This window comes from Suncus etruscus, chromosome 15 (assembly GCF_024139225.1).
Source record: "Suncus etruscus isolate mSunEtr1 chromosome 15, mSunEtr1.pri.cur, whole genome shotgun sequence".
Taxonomy (NCBI): domain Eukaryota; kingdom Metazoa; phylum Chordata; class Mammalia; order Eulipotyphla; family Soricidae; genus Suncus; species Suncus etruscus.
In genome coordinates, this window is record NC_064862.1 from 63,140,461 (window position 1) to 63,157,194 (window position 16,734).

Below are 16,734 nucleotides of genomic sequence, written 5' to 3' on the forward strand. Positions count from 1 at the left end.
TCAGACCCATGCTGCTGAAACATTCCTTCCCTCTCTCTTGAGTGATGCTGTGAATTTCATCTGTAATTGAGATTCGAAGGTAACTCAAAGAATGTGGTTTTCACTTTGTAAAGACAGGCAAAACCAGGCATCCCCAGATAGAATTGGCAAGAGTGTAAATATTTATAGAGGCTTTCTAGAGGAAATTTAGCTATGTCTACCAAACCCCTAGAATCATGCTCATGGTTTTCTCTTTAACCCAGTAAATTATATGTACATGAATACCCTTGGATGATTCCAAACAGTTTTCATATGAATGTGCATATGTGTTTATATATATGAATGTAAAGTGTACATATGCAGGTAATGCACTTGTGCATTTGTGTGCATAAGCATTTGTGAATATGTATGTTATGTATATTATGTGCAGACATGTGTATGCATGTATGTCTGTAGCATGTATCCATTTGCTCACTGTAATATTTTAAGACTAAAAAAAGAAAGCAACAGAAATGCCCAGCTCTACAGCCTTAAAAACATTATATTTGAGTCACCCCCCCCCTTAAGGAACATTGAATAGCCAAAAATATCAGGTGATCAGCTAGTTTTCAAACTGTGGTTCACAAATAACAGCTTTTGTGGGTCATGGCCACCTTCTAAAGAAGAGAAGAAAAATATCACAGTGCATAGTACAAAAGTATGATCTCATCCAACTTTAAAAAATACATTATTGTGATTGCCAGAGAGATAATACAGTGTGGGTCAGGTATGTAGTCAACCCCCATTTGATCCCTGGCATCCACATAGTCCCCTGAACACCATCAAAAGTGATTCTGGAGGGGCCGAAGTGATAGCACAGTGAAAAAGCGTTTGCCTTGCACACAGGCCAACACAGGATAGACTCCAGTTCGAATCCCAGCATCCAATGTGGTCCTCAAGCCTGCCAGGAGAATTTCTGAGTGCAGAGCCACGAGTAATCCCTGAACACTGCGGGGTGTGACACACACACACACACCCAAAAAATGTGATTCCTGAGTGCAAAGCCAGAAGCAACCCTTGAGCACTGCTGTGTTTGGTCCCCCCCAAAAAAAATCAATAGTCAAAATTAAAATAATCTAAGTAGATATACAGTAAAAAGTAATTTAAAACTGAAAGCTACTGACTTTTTTTTTCTTTACTGTGTGTTGCCAGGAATCAAACTCAGAAGCTTACATATGCAAGGCTCTATCACTGGATCACATTCCCAGAAAAAGTATTATTTAAAAACAAATTCATTTGCATAATGTCAACAATCATAGTTTTAGTGGTGGAAAAAAAGTAAAAGCTACATATTCAGTTTCTTGTCTTAGATGCAACCAGGTTTGATGGTCTCCTTGCGCACTGCTAGGAGCAACTCTCAATCATAAAGCTAGAAGTAGCCCCATAACACTTCGAGGTATGTTCCCCCAAAACCAATAAATCAATAACTAACTCAACTTTACATACTCAGATCCAGGAAGAGAGCCCAGTGGTCAGGGGATATATGCACATCTTGCAAGCATAGAGACCCAAGTTTGATCCCCAGTATGCCATGGCCTCCAGGGATCATCATCTTTGCGAGCAGTCTCTGTACCGGAACTGCAGTAGAACACCCCTTTCAGGTTACATGGTCAAATACTCTAGCATATATATTTAATCCCAAATTTCATTAATTAATTAATATGTGCTAGCATATGCACAGACAAGAAACACCCTGGGTACAACAGGATTATAAAACAATAGTTATTTTTCTATGTGCTTTGGAAATTTTATAAATATTTTACCATGTATAAGTATTATGTTACTAACCAGGGGGCGGGGGAGCCAGAATAGTTTCCAAGTGAAACTATTTTAAACTTGGTATATAACTTGGTTAATACTTGATTGCAAGTATAAACCACAGACATGACATTCCTTCTAGGAGTGGGTCACTGGTGGAAAAAAAAAATGAGATAACCAAGTGCATATTTCATCCTCTGAAACAGTCCTATAAAATTCATCTCCAGATTGCTGCCTATCACACACTGGAGTACGTAGCAGGTTAAAAGGTGTAAATGACAAATACCATAGTACCCAGAATTTTAAATATTTTTTGGCATGACAATCACCATTGACTACTATCTCTAGAAAGATGGAAGGGAGAGATAGAAAGGAAAGCTCAGTGGTCAGGGATGGCCCCCTGAGCTTTTCTGGGTGTGGACCTGGTAGTCCCCAAGACTACTGTGAACTGTCCATCTCAGTTGGTACAGCCTATCCTGGAGAAGCCTTCAGCAACTCTGAGCAATGTTAAGAAAGTCCCAAACTTAGAAATAATAATTTTTCAATGAAGACACAGAAACAAATTTTAAAAGGACTAAAAATGAAAAAGAAAGCACCAAAAAAGTGCCATAAAAGGAAGAAAGCTTGTCTTTAAAACACAGCAACAGAATATTCCACAAATATGTTGCTATGAATTAGAGGTTCTAATCACCAACTCTCCATCTGAGGTTATTAAATTTTTAAATGCTCAACAATTCAATAAACTCCTTGTTTTTAATTCATAATGAGTTAATGAGGTGGCCAGTGACCTGAATGAGGAATTTTCTGAGCCAATTCAACTGCAGACACATATGAGGACTTCACTGCCGGGAAAACTGACTTACATTAAAAATACAAGAGGGGGCTTTCGAGCAGAAACAGATTCATTAGTGACATTGCATTTTCTGCATCATTCCAAGGGCACCCTGGTGGCATGAGGCTATTGACTCTGCCCTTGTACTACAGATATTACAAGGCGTAGTGAGTTCACCTTGCATGTGGTAGACTTGGGGTCTAACTTGGCACCTCATATGGTTCCCTGAGCCCTGCCAGGAATGATCAATCTCTGAGTGCAGAGCCAGGAATAAGCTCTGAGTACGATTCTTAGTAACCACGACCACCCACCACCACTCACAAAAATGGGAAATGAAAATTATTCTGTACAAATTTCACTCCATTTTTAAAACCCTTTCTCAAGAGTAGATTTGACTATCTTCAAAATGGTTAAATCCTTTAAAAGGGATATTGAGATCGCCAAGTTCTCTATTTAGTGGGTGATTTAGAAAAGAGGTTGGAAGGAAATGTTTGCTTATGGAAATGGTATTAAAAAAACTTACCCTGCTCACCCAAACCAGACCAGAATTCATTAAAATCAGAATAACAATGCAATGAGAGTAAAAGCACTTTTAAGCAAAAAAGGCATGTCAACTAAACTTCATTGGTTGTATTTGAGCAACAAGAGATAATATAATTATTGTTCGACTGTAAGATGGATAAGTATGACTTTATGAATATTAGACATTATGAAAACATGGGGTCAAAATGAAGGTAGTTTTAGGGGCTGGAGCGGTGGTGCTAGAGGCTAGGCGTCTGCCTTGCAAGAACTAGTCTAGGACCGTGGTTCGATTCCCCTGGCATCCTATATGGTTCCCCTAGCCAGTGGTCAGCAACCTTTTTTTTCAACTGAGCCAAATCTCGCCAAAACCATGATTGAAATTTATTTTGAGAGCCACATTTTTTTTATTGATTTTTGGGTCACACCCGGCAATGCTCAGGGGTTATTCGTGGCTCTACACTCAGAAATCACCCCTGGAAGGCTCGGGGGACCATATGGGATGCTGGTATTCGAACCAGCGACCTTCCGCATGCAAAGCAAATGCCTTACAGCTGTGCTATTTGGGACACACCCGACAGCGCTCAGGGTTTACTTCTGGCTCTATGCTCAGAAATCGCTCTTGGCAGGCTCAGGGGACCATATGAGATGCTGGGATGCAAACCACCAACCTTCTGTATGAGAGGCAAACACTTTACCTCCATGCTATCTCTCCGGCCCTGAGAGCCACATTTTTGAAACCAAAAATACACAGGATGGTACATAGGATGGTTCATACTTTCAATAAGTTTTTATTGAGAATATTATATAATTTGCAAGTATCCACATAGGTCGGGAGGATACAAATAACACAACTAATAAAACAAAAACTTTAGAACGATATTATTTATCGATAACACTAAATTCCATAAAATTTGCCTTACAATGTAGAGAAAATTACATCCTGACGATGACTGACAAAGTCACAAACACTAATGTGAACATTGGCCTTGCATTTCCTTGGATAGTTTGAGTAAATCAGGTTTGTATGCTGTTGTTTTTAATTTTAGGCACGATTGCAGGTTCTCATCGATGAGACGATTTCTCAATTTACTCTTGATAAGATTCATGCTTGAAAAATGATTGTTCGCATAAACATGTAGACCCGAACAAGGAAAGAACAGCAAACGCTAGCTTTATTAGTTGATTATATGAGTCAGGAACACTATTCCAGGTGTTAAAAATCAACATATCTTCCTTCTTCAGGTCTTTCAAAGCAGACCACTTGTGCTGTGAACTAAGTTCACATTTGCATTTCTTCAATCGTTCTAAATTAGCACAAAGACATTCAAATTTCGAGCTCCACAGTTCTTTGTTTTTTAAATGCAGCAATTGCATGTTAAAGTTACCAACATCAGTATTAAAGGGAGAAAAATTTAATTCTGTTAGAGTGGCATCCAGAGGTCTTTTTAACAAAGGCCAACGTCACTTTGCTGTTTCTGAAATGCTGAAACCTCTTGAGAAAAGCTTCCCTCATATTTAAAAGTGCTGTTTTAAAATAGGTAATGTCAATATCAAAATTATTTTCTTGGTGATGTTTCAACAGGCTTGGAAAGTGAATCAAAGTTTCTCTGTCAAAATCTTGAGTGAAAGCAGATAATTTGTTTTCAAAAGAAATAACTTCTTGGGACCGGAGAGATAGCACAGCGGTGTTTGCCTTGCAAGCAGCCGATCCAGAACCTAAGGTGGTTGGTTCGAATCCCTCCCGGTGTCCCATATGGTCCCCTGTGCCTGCCAGGAGCTATTTCTGAGCAGACGGCCAGGAGTAATTCCTGAGCACCGCTGGGTGTGACCCAAAAAACAAAAAACAAACAAAAAAAAGAAATAACTTCTAACATCAAAAAAAACTGTGTTTCCTTTCCCCTGTAGTTTATTATTAAGCTGATTTAGATGTGAAGTAACATCCACCATGAAATACAGTTTTTGAATTCCCTGATTGTTAATTCTGGGTAGTGAATACCCTTCTCGAGAAAAAATGCTTTGATTTCTGATAATAAGGAAGCAAAACTGAGGATGATGCACTGTTATGGGGGGATCTGTGGATGACGCATATATGGCATCTTGTGTGTGTAAATAGTATTATAAAATTAGTGGGGCTCATCATGGATATTTTAAGCAGGGTTGACTCAAATAGTCCTCACTGGTACTATTATATATTGACCTCAGAATCTGGCCACTAACTTATTTTGCTGGCTCCTAGATTTAAAAACAAAATGCATGAAGCAATACAAATATTGTCCCACAGATGAGCGGATGGGTGGGGTCCAGGCTGGACAGTGACTTACCAGGCACCACGATGCAGCCACTGACCCACACAGGGCTCTCTCTGTTGCTCCTTAGTCTGTAGTGCAGAGAGGATGCTGCCTCAAGGCTGCAGTGCCAGACAGAAAGTCACGCCCCCCATACCACATGACCTGACTGGACCTGTGTGGCGTCACACAGAAGGTCACGCCCCCCCATACCACATGACCCAACTGGAGCTGTGTGGGGCCGGCTGCCGGGGCTGCACACAGGGCGGGCACTGACAGACGCTAGGAGCAGAATCCTGACTCCTGGAGCGGCCACCCAGCACACAGAAGAGCCAAATTAAAAGTGTAAAGAGCCACATGTGGCTCGCGAGCCGCAGGTTGCCGACCACTGCCCTAGCCAGGAGCGATTTCTGAGGGCATAGCCAGGAGTAATCCATGAGCATCAACGGGTGTGGCCCAAAAACAAAAAGAAAAAACACACCAAACCAAATGAAGGTAGTTTTATTGATTATTTGATATCCAAAGAGAATACCCATCAAATCTATTTTTTCAAGAACAATGACTAAGTTGTATACTACGCAAATTTTACTATGAGAACTTCTGGCTATCCTCTAGCATGATGAAGAAATGATTCAATGTTAGTTAAATATAATTGCTTGGGCTTCTTAGCAGTTTCAATTAAGATTTAAGATAAAAGGGGCCAGAGCACTAGCACAGCAGTAGGGCGTTTGCCTTGCACATAGCCCAGACAGTGATTCGAATCCCGCCATCCCATATGGAACTCCAAGCCAGAGGCGATATCTGAGCGCATGGCCAGGAGTAACCCCTTAGCATCACTGGGTGTGGCCCCACCCCCCAAAAAAAAAGACTTAAGATAAAAAAAAGATAAACATACAAGCTTGAAAAGCATAACTTTTCTGAAAAACAAAAAAGCTAACTAAAAATACCAAAAGCACTTGAATCCATTTGTTTATATTCACAGATATGTGACTTCCAATTCTTACAATAAATCTGTATCATCTACTTGGCCTTATTTATATTTATTTTCCAGATCTCTATGCATATCTTATTTAATCCTTAAACTATCTTATAAAATACATACTAGTTTTATAGGAGAGAGAGTCATATCAGCAGTGCTCAGGAGCTATAAATGGCTCAGTGTTCAGTCGTGACCCCTGACAGTATTTAGGGGACCATATGTGGTATCATGGATGCAAAAGAAGGCCAGGAGTTTATTAAAGCAAGTGCTTTAACCCCTCTATTATTTCTTCCATAGATAATGACTAGCACATTTCACTGAGAAAAAAAATAACTCAAACCCAGAACAATATTCTTTCAAAGACACACAGTAGATGTTGCACTTAACTCCAAGACAGTCCACATGTTTAGCTGATGGCACTTTTATTCTTTCTTCTACACAAAGGCCACTAGAGACAACTTGTTAAGACAGATACTGTGACCTTCCCAGGTTATTTTGTGTTCATGTGTTCTTTTCGAATACTGAGCCATGAAGGTAATTTCCCACAAGGCTAGCTTCATTCCTCACTAGCTGTAAAGAAAAAAAAAAGATGAGATAAAAGAAAAGGAACTTAGATAATATCTTAGGCATTCTTGAAATATAAAATAAATGGTTTTATAATCATAAATGACATGTGCAAATAAAATGTTTTTAGGAAGAAAATGGCACCAATTCCCCCAATGTCTTTGATAGACCAAAAAATCCTCATTGATCTTCAGAGTCAGTAGGGAAGGAAGAGAGATGCCTTAAGTTCTGAGTTTCTTACCCTCCAAGATTTCAGAAAGCTTTACAGGTTGCAATGAAAATAATGTGCATGATAAGGATCACAAGGCAGCAGTTTGTTTGAAAGTGGAGTTTCTTGAGTGATTTTTTTCCTCCAAATATTCGATTCTCATAAGTATATTCTCAGATCTACTACAAACTCCTAAAAGGACCCTAACATAATGCTGACAACAAGAGTCTGCTTTTAGATGAAAATAAAACTGGGTGCATTCATGAAATAATTTCACTCTTGAGCAAGGGGACATATAAAATCTTCCCCCACCAGAAGGGAAACTTTCAGTACCAATGTGCATTTAAATAAAAAATAGATCCATCCAGGACTTTTTTTCCCCAGAAAATGAGAGAAAAAGAAGCTCCAGGGCAAATACCTAGATTAAAAAAAAAGAAGGTGCTTTTGTTCCAGTCAGGATGCCTGCCACTGCTTTCTCCTTCCCTTCCCTTCCGTCTCTCACCAAGCACTATCCCACACATACATGTTTTATAGGATGCCAGATACAATTCAACAGATGTCACTGCAAATGGAAGGGAAAACAGTCCTCTAAAGGGATGTCTGCACACACACACACACACACACACACACACACACACACACACCATTTTAATTACTGGACAATTAGACTAGCCCACCTGTGGGACAGGAGCTTGTCCCTGCTTGTGATCAGCTGAGCGAGAAATATTAGCTCGTTTGCATGAAATATATGAAAAACACTGCTTTGGGTGAAAAGGCATTTCATTGCTATGCAGGTATGTGCTATCACTGAATGAAAGAAAATACCAAGCAAAACCAAGCAAAAATGGATTAAGGCAAGCCTATGTGAGGTCATTCTTTGTGGCAACCCTCAATCCAGATTATGTGAGAGTAGCCTAACGACCCCCCAAATTAGGCTACAATGACAGCCCTCATCCTATCAATACCAATCTACACTGAAGACATGCAGAAAAGGTAAAACCATGTCATATCTGCTTTCTCTTTCAAACACTTGTATACTCTGTTCTTATTCCCCAATACTCTCTCCTCCTCACCCATTATTTGATTATTAATTAACTGATCCAACTATAGTTTACTAAAATCTAAGCATTTATGTTTTAGGTATGCAATGTCACCACACTCTACCCACCACCAATGTGCACAAAATCCTCTACCATAGACCCTTCCCTTCAACTCCCCTCAGTGCCACTCTCAGCCTAAATAATCCCTCTGGGCCCTACCCTTTGCAGCCTAAGTGTCACTTCACCAGAAACACTAGGACCAGCACTGTTTTCTTCCTAAAGGAATTTGTCCTTCATTTGGGTGACAATGTGTCCAACCACAGAAGATGGCTCAGGGGTGTTGCAAGTCCATCTGTGCTTTGCCCCATGAGAAAGCAGTCTAAGATTAGACAGGCTCAGCCAGCCAACTGTCCACTTGGAAATTGAATAGGTATTTCTGGTCTTTGCTCTCCAACAGTTCCTCCTCAGAAACAGGAACTCCATTCTTCTGACTTCTCAGCCCCAGTTTCAGGACACACCCATGACTTTTTATTTTAGATCACCCCAGGTAACCATCCAGTTGCTCCCCTTTCCCTGCTCACCAGTCCTATCACATCTCACGTGGATCTTTGCAGCAGCCTCTAAATTATTTCCCTGCCTTTTCTCTTTATTCCTCCAACAAGTGTTTTGCAATGCACATTAGAGAAAATGTGTATAAAGTCTTTTCTCCCCTGTGCTCAGATCCCCACATGATCCCCACATGTCTCCCATAGGTCTTATATAGTCTAACTCCTCACTACTTCACTAACCCCATAACTTACTTTCCCCTATTTCTCACTATCCCAAGACACTGGCTGCTTTATAACTCTTCAGTTTTGCCACCCATAGCCATGCACTGAAGGTATTCCCCTTGGGCATGAATATTTTTTCCCAGACTTCCATCAGCTTCATTCCTGCAAGTCCTCCTTCACTGCTTTCCCCAGCAAGCTGTATTTGACAACCGACACACAGCAGCATCCTTCCTGTCATTCCCTCTCCTGCTCTGTTTCCCTTTGTTGCATCAACCTGACACATTATATATTCACTTGTTTATCAGCCTCTTCTCTGTCTTCCCTTCACAGAATATGAGGTTCAGGAAATCCTAGGTAATAATCCTACGCTGAAAGTCTCTCAGGTTGGATCAGAGCAATAGCACAGCAGGTAGGTATTTGCCTTGCATAGAGTCGACCCGGGTTTGATTTCTAGCATCCCATTTAGTCCCCCAAGCACTGCCAGAAATAACCCCTGAGCTCCAGAGGTAAGGCACAAAAAAAAAAAAAAAAGTTTCTCAGGTTCCAGGCACCCTATCAACTCAGAAGGAAGTTGGTTTGATTCACAATGCATTATTGACAATAGATCCCAGTATACAGAAGCAAATAAACAGACGCTTTTTAATATACTGGATGGGAAAATGGGTATGATCCATTTGTAAGACGTTAATGGCTTTGAAAACATGATTTCTCTGCCCTAAGACACCAGAACTGCCTGCAAAAAGATCCCATTTCTGCTACCCTGCCACCATTCCATTCTGGTACACTCATGCAAAAATATATGATGCCTTGACCTGCAGCCACCAGCTTCAGGCAACACCACTTCAGAAAATAGCCTGAAGCCTTCCCAAGTCCCACACAGTCAAATCTCTCCCAGGACCATCCATATAGATTTTGCTCTACGTGAAATCTAAAGTCCCTAAGTCACCACTCATTATCTCTTCTCTTGCTTACAGATAAACACATCCACAGTGCAACGTTCTATATTTGTTCCTCTAGTGGCATTTACTGGTCTGCCTTCCCACCAAGACTGAGAATTCCACAAGGACAAAGGTATGTCCTGTCACTTACCCTTTCCCTGGCATCTACTATGATACCTGGCACACACTGAAATGCCACAAACATTTGCGAAGTGAACAGCTTCATTTCCTTCATTTCTGCCTCCTCAAGCTCTTAAGAAAAAAAAAACTTAATGCTGACCCATTTCTGTCTTTCGGAACCATTGAACAGAATTTTTTAATTTTAAAGCTGGATCAGGCTTACTCTGGCTCTCACAAAGCTGTAACACTTCTTTAAAAGTCAACTCTGAAGTTTCTCTAAATCATGTGACATTTTTCAGACTTCAATTTAGACACTCTTTTAGTGACATTCAACATTACAGCTCACTCCATCCTTGAAAAAAACCCAAATTGCATTTTCTCTTCTTATTGTTCCCCCTTTCCTTGTTTCTTTTATAAACTTTTCATTTGTGGGGGAGAGGAAGTATGCCCAGTGTCTCTAAGGGGCATACTCCTGTTTCTATGCTCAGGGATCATTCCTGGCAGAGCTTGGTGGACCATATGAGATTTCAGAGATGGAACCCAGGTTGACCAGATGTCAGGCAAATGTCCTATCCACTCTACTATTTCTCTAGCCCCTACAAACTTCTTTTAATAAGTCTCTAACCATTTTCAAAGTCTGGACCCTGGGGTCAGTTTATTGTTCTCCCCTGACTCTCTGCCTTATCACCCAAACCCATTCTCCCCACCTCCATATGAACTTCCGGTGTCCACAGACACCATGTTGGCATTCCTGCCAAGAAATTCGAGAGACACTGCTTTCCCAGACACTAGACTTGAACTACTCCATGAGAGACACAGTTCTCTTCATGTTACATGTTAGGAAACTGAGATAGCAGTTATGTTAACTTCCCTGACTCTGACCTGTTCCTCAGAATTCTCAAGTCACTATCTCAAATTTGGTATTTTGTTGAAATCTTGACTTGATATTTTTAACTGGCCAATACTTGGCAGCATTTGTAATATAATAAAATTTTTAAATGATTATATTTAAGGAAGTAAATTTGCAATTATTTCTTATATCATCAGCAAAGTCAATCAGAAAAGACTAAAAGTCTGGATATTTTTTAACCTAATACCCAAGGATAACACCAGTTCATGTCTATAACTCCCTCTCCACTCAACATCTACATGTTTTCATATAAAGTATCTATGATCTGTGGATTCAATTATCATCTTTATGTTAGTAAGTCCAAAATCTCCATCTTAACCCTGCTCTCTTCCTCTGTGCTCAGATGCATGCCTCCAACTACCTCGTTGACTCCTCAGAAATTTAACATTTTGAGGGGCCAGAGCAGTGGCACAAGCTGTAAGGCATCTTCGTTGCCCACGCTAGCCTAAAACGGACTGAGGTTTAATCCCCAGGTGTGCCATATGGTCCTCCAAGCCAGGAGCGATTTCTGAGAGCATAGCCAGGAGTAATCCCTGAGCGTCACTGGGTGTGGCCCAAAAACCAAAAAAAAAAAAAAATTAACATTTTGAGAAAGAACTCATCATTTCCCCTGACTAATCAGGGTCCAGAAACATATCCCAGCTGACTTTAGATAGAAATAGTAAGTAACTAGGGTGCCAGAGAGATAGCATGAAGGTAAGGCATTTGCCTTTCATGCAGAAGGTCATTGGTTCGAATCCCGGCAATCCCATATGGTTGCCCAAGCCTGTAGGAGCAATTTTTGAGCATGGAACCAGGAGTAACCCCTGAAAGCTGCCGGGTGTGACCCAAAAACCAAAAAAAAAAAATAGAAATAGTAACTAGAAAATTCCTTGACAGAACTAGATAGAACACTTTTGAAGGGAGGATGGATGGGTACATGGGACTAATTCCAGATTGGTACCATGCAAGGCAAGCACCCTACTTGCTGTATTATATCTCTAGCACCTGTGTAGAGTTCCTAAATGGATGCCTAGATTAACAAATATAAACAACAAAATAAGGTGTCTATGTCTCATCTATTTCCATCAAACTCTTCTCCCCTGCTGCAAGCCATCTTTCTCTACAGACAGGAAACATGAGCAATATATGCTTCTTGCTTCAGTTTACCAAAGGCAGGAGGAACCTCTCACCTTAACCTACTGCTTTGCAAAAAAATTAATCTGACTGTGCAATCCTACCTCACTAAGTCACAATGTGTGCATCAAGAATACTGGCCCTGCAAAGGCCAATATGCTATGACCAGAGGAGCTGGGATTCTCTGATGGGAAATCTAACCCCAAATCCCAAAACTGAATTGACAGTTGTTCAAGGAAAAGTATGCAGGATCACAATGAGAAGGTTAACTGAGAAGATTGCCTTTACCTACTCTAAGTCCATCCCTCTCCAAGTCTTTCCACTGAGTGAAGTCACAGTTTCACAAAACCTAGGCGCTCCTGTTGGCTGCCCACTCTAGTCCCCATAGAAAAACCAACCATCTAGTAAAATGATACTCAGTGGGAAGATTGAGTAATCCAAGTAGGCTTTTGAATATCATAGGTAAGATTTAAAGAAAAAGGAAGCTGGGGGAATGCTTTTTTTGTGGGGGTTATAGATGAAAATCATCTTACACAACATCTTTTGGTTTTGCCTCTTAAAAGATTCTTCAATGTCATCCAATCTTTTCAATTCCCAGAGCCATCTGTCAGGTCAAAGCCACCAGAAAACTTTCCTGGGATACTATCAAAATCTCTTTTTGAAACATGATCTTGGCCCATCAGCTCCTTTCAGAGCAACCAAGTCATTCAGAATATAAACATGATGGGGCCGGAGAGATAGCATGGAGGTAAGGCATTTGCCTTTCATGCAGGAGGTCATCGGTTCGAATCCCGGCATCCCATATGCCTGCCAGGAGCAATTTCTGAGCCTGGAGCCAGGAATAACCCCTGAGCACTGCCGGGTGTGACCCAAAACACACACACACACACACACACACACACACACAAAAGAATATAAACATGATCATGTCACTTATCAAATTTTATATATATACATATATATATGTCACTTATCAAATTTTTAATATAGCCTAAAAGTTGCTGCATTCTCACTTTCCTGCCTCCCTTTCCTCAGAAACTCTAGCAGTCTGGGATTTAGGAATTTTTTTTTTTTTTTTTTGGTTTTTGGTTTTTGGGCCACACCCGATGACACTCTGGGGTTACTCTGGCTATGCACTCAGAAGTCATTCCTGGCTTGGGGGACCATATGGGACGCCAGGGGATCGAACCCTGCGAACCCTGGTCCGTCCTAGGCTAGCGCTGGCAAGGCGCCACCATGCCGGCCTGGGATTTAGGGATTTTCAATGGGCCAGTCCAGATTCTCTCTCTCTCTCTCTCATTCTCTCTCTTCATTCACACACACTCTCTCTCTCTCTCTCTCTCTCACACACACACACACACACACACACACACACACACACACACACACACAAACACACGCACACCTCCCTACCTTCCCATCCTTCCTGTTCCTTTGGATCTCATGTCAAATATTCCCATCCTTCCTGTTCCTTTGGATCTCGTGTCAAATTTCTCTATTTTGAGGTTTCCCTTTGCTTTTAATTTTAGCTTTTCTTGCTTCAGTTAATAGAATGTTCTTTATCTAGAGATAGAGTAATAGTAAATATGTAGGGAACTTGCCTTATATGTGGTCCCTTGAGCCTGCCAGCTATGATATCTGAGTGCAGAGCCAGAATGACAGTTGAAATGTCACTTCTCCTATTCATATTCTCATCTATCACAAAAAAATATGCCTCTGGGTCAGGACAGTTTCCAGCTATCACCCCAGCATCTAATGTCAAATGCATGGACCCAAATTTCACCTTATACAGAAGGACAGCTGATAAACCAATCTTTACTGCAGATAGACATACATCCTGGCAAAATTGAGAAACAAACAATATTTTGTGAGCAGCAATATTGTTAAACGATATGTGTATATGCACACCTACACAGACACATAGGATTTCAGGGGCTCATGCATGCAAGTGTGCTGCAGTTGGACTTCATGACCTGTCAAAGAAAAATATTTATTGGGAATTCAGCATGTTATATGAAGAGGTGCCTCCCCAAAGGATACTATGAACAAATGAAATGGAGAGGCCACAATCACAGCAGCCCATTGTATCATGGTGCCCTGAATGTATCTGTTGCATTTCATTTAAAATGACCCCTCCCACACCAATGTGAGCTTTCTTAGTCTTTGAGTCTATCCTTCACAGCTTCTTTCCCTGCCACCTGCACCCCCAACAAAGACTTTGGTCCTATTAAAACTTTTCTAAAGCTCATTTCTTTTTTCTACTTTTTTAAGGGGAGGGGCATACCAGGGATGCTCAGAGGTTACTCCTGACTCTGTGCTCAGAAATCACTCCTGGGTACCATATGGGATACTGGTGATGAAGCCTGGGTTGGCCTTGTGCAAAGCAAATATCCTTACTGTTACAGTATTTCTATGGTCCCTGGAGCTCAATTCTTTTTTTTTGGGGGGGGGGGCACACCCAGCAGTGCTCAGGGGTTACTCCTGGCTATCTGCTCAGAAATAGTTCCTGGCAGGCACCGGGGACCATATGGGATGCCGGGATTCCAACCAACCACCTTAGGTCCTGGGTCGGCTGCTTGCGAGGCAAACACTGCTGTGCTATCTCTCCGGCCCCTGGAACTCATTTCTTGATACAGTAAGCAAAGCCTCTGGACTTGCTCTGAGTAAGACTCGGGTCACTGACAGGTGCCTAACAAGACATCCCAAAGATCCCCAGAATTCTACACATGGCAGCAATAAGAACAGGGGTTGGCCAAGCCTGACATTAAGATTGCCCTATTGGTCACTATCTACTGCTACAGCAATCCAATCTTGCTTCAGAGCTAACACTGTCCTGTCACTTCACTTCAATTCTCTAGGGAAAAGTTTCAAAAGGAGCCTTCGGCCTCACTTTGAATTCTCAAGTGTTTACAGAAATATTATGCTGTGGCAGTTAAAAGAAAAGTAGTATATACTCCCCACTGCTGCCCCACTTTTATGCAGAAGGGGCACTGCATGAATGTAGTTTGATCATAGAAACTAACTTCTAAGGAAAAGCATCTGAGAGCAATAACCACGCTCAAGCCATCCACTGCTTTTCATCTCATAGTAACTATACATGAATCACCATCCTGATTATTAAAACACTTTTATCAAGGGCCAGAGGGTGCTAGAGCACAGAACAGGATGAGTATTACTAAATCTATATAATTACTTGGTGGACTTGATGGCAGTCTAACCCCAGAACTCAGAAACCAGATTGCCTCTGACAACTTATCAATAAGTGTCATGGTCAATCAACACCGGAGCACACGCCGCTGCCATTTCTTACACTCAGTGCCTCCAAAAGCTGGGGCTACCTGCCACAACCTCATGTGTTGGAAGGAGAGGGGCACCTCTCAATAGAAGAGTGTCTCAACACAAAAGTATCTCAACACATCTTGATATTCTAAGACTTGCCTACTGGGAACCAGTGTTAAGGCAACAGAAGAGGGGCCTGGTCTTCTTTGCAGTATTGGTGAGTGTATGACAGATACCAGGAGCAAATGCAGGAACAGAGGTTAGCCAGAGGTCTTGTCTCAGTGGTCCCCAAAGTTGGAACCCTTTCTCTCCCTTAGCAGCTCTAAGCTGGAATTCTGCAGTTGAAACGAACCATATGAGGACCACTTCATAAGGGTCTGAAAGAACTGAACATGACACAGAAAACAGTAGCCTGAAAGCTGGCAGTAAGTGTGAGCCCTCCATGACCAACAGTTTCTGGATGGTGATGGTACTTGTAGCAATAACACTCGCCCTCTCACAGTCATGAGACTATCAACAGCCACATCTGGTCTAGTGCCTCCATCACGCACAGGGAGACTAGCAGAGCATAAGCACGGAATGAAGTTGGGCATGTGGGAAGCAGCATGTGATGGAGCAGAAAGGCCAAGTCTTCTGTAACACATACTGCTTAGCTTTTTATTTTCTTCAGTAGGGGCTCCCATTACATTTGTGTGTTTCTTTTTTATGGGTTTATCATGAGTTTACAATGTTATGAACTTTCAGAGTCCAGCTTAATTTCTCTGTGTGCAGGATTCACCACACCCACCCTAGAAATTCAGGTGTGATGCCATCATCAAAGAGGCCCTCTACTCATTCCCCTCACCCATGCCCTTTTTAGGTAAGAAAATGAAGAAATGAAATGGCAAAATCAACAATGACAAAACAAACTCATTATTATGACATTTTTCTTCTTGTGGCAAGAGAGATAATGGTATAGTGGGTAGGGTGCTTTGTCTTGCATCCAGTTGAACTGGGTTCAGTCCCTGGCACCCCATAAGGTCCCCCAAACCTTCCAGGAGTGATCCCTAGGCCAGAACCCAGAATAAGCCTAGAATGTTCCAGGGTGTGGCTCTAGAGCTTAAAGAAATACATCAATTGTTTTTCCTCTTAAGATTGTCCCCTAAAAGTCAGAAATAGTACAGAGGAGAAGGTGCTTGCTTTTTAATGCAGTTGACTATGATTTCATTCTCTGCACCACACATAATCCCCTGAGCACTGTCAGGATTGATCTCAGACACAAAACTAGTAGTAAGCCCTGAGCACGATCAGGTGTGCCAACCTCCATCAGATCTAATTTGGGGCTTTAGAAAAAGTTTATTTTTAACAGAAAAAAAAAGGAAAAGATTGACCTCTAATCAGTAAACTTCAATTGCC

At 41.4% G+C, this 16,734-nt stretch overlaps 1 protein-coding gene across 1 annotated transcript in view; it reads right to left on the reverse strand.

Moving 5' to 3' along the window:
• Positions 1 to 16,734, reverse strand: part of HS3ST4 (heparan sulfate-glucosamine 3-sulfotransferase 4) — a 455,289-nt gene that overhangs the window by 415,280 nt on the left and 23,275 nt on the right. The gene's annotated exons all lie outside the window — the stretch shown is intronic.